This window comes from Dipodomys ordii, unplaced genomic scaffold (assembly GCF_000151885.1).
Source record: "Dipodomys ordii isolate 6190 unplaced genomic scaffold, Dord_2.0 Scaffold96, whole genome shotgun sequence".
NCBI classification, from domain to species: Eukaryota; Metazoa; Chordata; class Mammalia; order Rodentia; family Heteromyidae; genus Dipodomys; species Dipodomys ordii.
In genome coordinates, this window is record NW_012267312.1 from 7,690,629 (window position 1) to 7,694,657 (window position 4,029).

A 4,029-nucleotide genomic window follows, 5' to 3' on the forward strand; every position below is an offset into this window, starting at 1 on the left:
TCAGCACCACATAAGCAAAAAGAAAAAAAGCCGGAAGTGGTGCTGTGGCTCAAGTGGTAGAGCACTAGCCTTGAGCTGAAGAGCTGAGGGACAGCGTGCCCAGGCCCAGAGTTCAGGCCCCACGACCGGACCCAAAAAAATAAAATAAAATAAAAATCAGAAAAATTAAGACTGAAAAATGTTTCAAGGCTTTAGAACAAAAGGGGAGTTTTGCAACAAGAGTGACAAAATGAAAATGGGGGAAATGATCTTTCACAAATGTTCCTGGGACAACTCCATATTTCCTTCAAAAGAATGCTGTTGGACTCTTATCTAATATCATACACAAAAATTAATTCCAAAACTGAGCTAAATGAAACTCCTAAGACATAGGTCTGCATGACCTCAGGTTTAGTATATAATTTTTAATAGTATGTATTAGCTGTACAAGGGTTTCATTGTGACATTTCCATACATATACAAATGTATTAAATCAATCTCCTGCCCTCAACATCTTTTCTTTCTTTCTCCTTTCTTGAAACAGTTTCAACAAGTTTCATTGTTCTATTTTCATACATGGGTACACAAACTACCTCAACCAAATTCATTCTCATTTGTATCCTTTGTTAGTGCAACAGAGTCTGATTCCTTATTAATTTTCTTTTAAATGTGTGGCAAAATTGCACCAAGGATGAGGAAAATGATGCAACTTGTGGGCAAGGATAAGAAGGGGAATCTGGGGAAAAGTAAAGGAAGGGGCATCATTGTCCATAAAGAATTGTACTCATTACCTGACTTATGAAGTAGTAACCCCTTTGTACACATTAATAACAGCAATAAGATTATATTTTTTTAAAGTTGCACTAAGAGCCAGGCACTGGTGGCTCATGCCAGTAATTCTACCTATACAGGAGACTGAGATCTGAGGATTGCAGTTTGAAGCCAGCCCAGGCAGAAAAGACCCCTTGAGACTCTTAATCTTCAATAAACTACTCAAAAAAGCTGGAAGTGGTGCTATGGCTCAAGTGGTAGAGTGCTAGCCTTGAGCACAAAGAGGCTCAGGGACAGCACCCAAGCCAACTTCAAGCTCCAGGACAGGCCAAAAAAAAAATTGCACTATGGGCCTAGGAAATAAATTCTAAAATATGCTACCAAATGTACATGCAACAATAAAAAATAGATTAAGCTGATCAACATTATAACAAAAAAATGTCTATCTGCAAATGATACCATAAAATGAAAAGACAATTGAAAAGAAAGAAAGGAAAGCAAGCAAGCAAGCAAGCAAGCTAGCTCGGTGCCAGTGGCTCACAGCAGAGTGTGATCTGAGGATCAAGGTTCCAAGCTGGCAGGGGCAGGAATGTCTGTGAGACTTCTCTCCACTAAACTACCAAAAATGCCCAAAGTGGAGCTTTGGTCAAGTAGTAGAATGCTAGCCTTGAGCAAAGAAAGCTCAGGGACAGCACCCAGGCTCTGAGTTCAAGCCCCAGGACCAGCACCAAAAAAAAAAGGAGGGTGGAATTCTTGCAAATCATGACATATCGAGAGATTTTTATCCAGAACACATAAAGAACTCTTACAATTCACACACACAAAAACAAAAAACAATTAAGTCAGGCACTGGTGGTTCATGTTTGTAATCCTATCTTTGCAGGAAGCTGAGATCTAGGATCCAGGTTCAGAGCCAGCCTAGGTAGGAAAGTCTATGAGACTCTTATCTCCAGTTAACTACCAAAAAGCTAGAAGTGTAGCTGTGGCTAAAGTGGTAGAGTGCTAGTCTTTGGCAAAAAAAAAAAGCCCAGAGACAGTGCCCAGGCCCTGAGTTCAAGCCCCAGGATCTGCACCAATAAATAAATAAATAAACAAAGAAATAAGATTACTAAATGCTGACAATTAGTGGAAATTTCTCCACCAAAAAATAGATTTACACAATAATACATTCACCATATTTCTAGCAAAAATTTATTTTAAGGCTCAAGACTCATATTTGCATTTTTGTTAAACTATTCTTCCTTTTAATCTCTTTAAAACTTCAGTTAATCCTCTGGCTTGTCTTAGACCCTCTTTTTCATCTCCTTTTCACTTTCCTTGAATGAACATGTAGTTTTTGACAAAATAATGTATGATGTGACATTTTGATACACTGTATAGTGAGCAAGTCAGGATCAAACATTTTACCTTCTTCATGATAAGAACATTCAAAAACCTCTTAGCTTTTTTTTTTTTGCTTTAGCTGACTAGAGGTAACTACAATGTATCAGTTCCTGAGGTACAATACGTCTACAATGTATCATAGTTAGAAATGTATAATACATTGTAGTTAACTCTAGTTGGTTTACTTTGTAACAGAACAGAACTTATCTGAATGAAAAAACATTGTAAATTTTTCTGAATTCCTGTCTTTTCTTCAGTGTTTTTATCTACTTTTCTCAAAGTGGCTTTAATCCAGGGTTACTAGTATATACCTAAGAAGCTGCTTTTCTTTAAGAATAATGGAGCGGGGGTATGTAATGATGACAAGCAGTATATTATGCTACTAGCATCCTATTTTTAAGGCACTTCACCTACTGCATCTCTATTAAACTCTGCACTTTGGATACCAGGTATGGTCAAAAGCAAATGTAAGAACTGACTATGTTGATAACACAATGTGTATTCCTAGCACAGGGGTGGCTGAGGTAGGAGAATCACAAGTTTGAGTCCAGCCTTGGCTACACAGTAAAACCCCCATATTCAAGAGGGAAAAAAAAAGAAATTAGAGATAGTAAATATACTTGTCACATAGAATTAAAGGTTTTGCTTTTAAATGAGTCTTAAAGCTCTTTGACTGGGTAATTATACTTGGAAGAATTTTCACTATGTATTGATATCTATGTATCTTATTTTGAAACTTGTTAATACATTAACATTCCAAATTTCATTTTTAAAGACAAGAAATGAATTTTGCTTTGCTCAGTCTTATTTTATAAACATAAATATTTGCAATGTTGCTTTATCACTACAAAAAGGTTAAAAGAATATGACTCATGTTAAAATATTTCCATTTCGATAGGAACAAAGTTTTAAGGAGAGATGATAGGCAAACATTTAAAAAATGAGGCAAAGCTAAATAAAAAATAATAATGGAAATATTAACACAAATGTGGTAGATTACAAATTAAAATTCAGAAATGTTCATCCTCCACAATAGGTATATCAAGAACAAAAAGTGATATTAAAAAAGACCCTTGAAGAAATGTCAATTTGAAACACCTACAGTTTTCATTTCCATTGAAGCCTCTAAGAATAGTCTTCAGTTCTTGGAGTTTCTGGTGAGCTCTTGCATGGACACTGTCAATCAGAAGTTTTTCTATTGATAAGTGGTCAATCTGCAAAAACAAAAACAACAAAATCATATGTATAACTGAAATGTTTCTTTAAAAGCCTGAGAACAGGTAGTACTATTCTTTCAGAATTTCCTCTCCGAATCACATTGGTTAGCGTAAGTAAATTTAGATAAAGTTAAAATTGAACTTATACTTAGTTTAAAAGTACTTTGTATGATGCTAAAAGCTCAACACACACACACACATATATACATACAAATATTTTCAGTCATGATGGGATTTTTCTTGTTGTTTTTTGTTTTTTAACTCAGGGCAGTCAACCTACCACTGAGCCATGCCTCCAGCCCTTTTCTACACTGGTTCTTTTTGAGATAAGATTCTAGCTTCCTGCCTAGGCCTATACCTAGTCCATGACTTATTTTAAGCCTCCTCTCTGTATCTGGACTGACAGATACATGCTACCTGACCAGCTTTTTCTGTTGAGAAAGTCTCATGGACTTTTCTGCCCAGGCTGGCCTTGAACCATGATCTTCCTATTCTCAGCCTTGTGGCTGGGAAGGTGGCTCAGTGGTAGAGCGCTTGCCTTGCATGCTTGAGGCCCTGGGTTCGATTCCTCAGCACCACATAAGCAAAAAAAAAGCCAGAAGTGGCGCTGTGGCTCAAGTGGTAGAGTGCTAGCCTTGAGCTGAAGAGCTGAGGAACAGCGCCCAGGCCCAGAGTTCAG

The 4,029-nt window shown here is 37.0% G+C and overlaps 1 protein-coding gene across 1 annotated transcript in view; it reads right to left on the bottom strand.

Moving 5' to 3' along the window:
- The window catches only part of Med14 (mediator complex subunit 14), a 108,044-nt gene that overhangs the window by 76,765 nt on the left and 27,250 nt on the right, over positions 1-4,029 (bottom strand). The window lies entirely within an intron of this gene.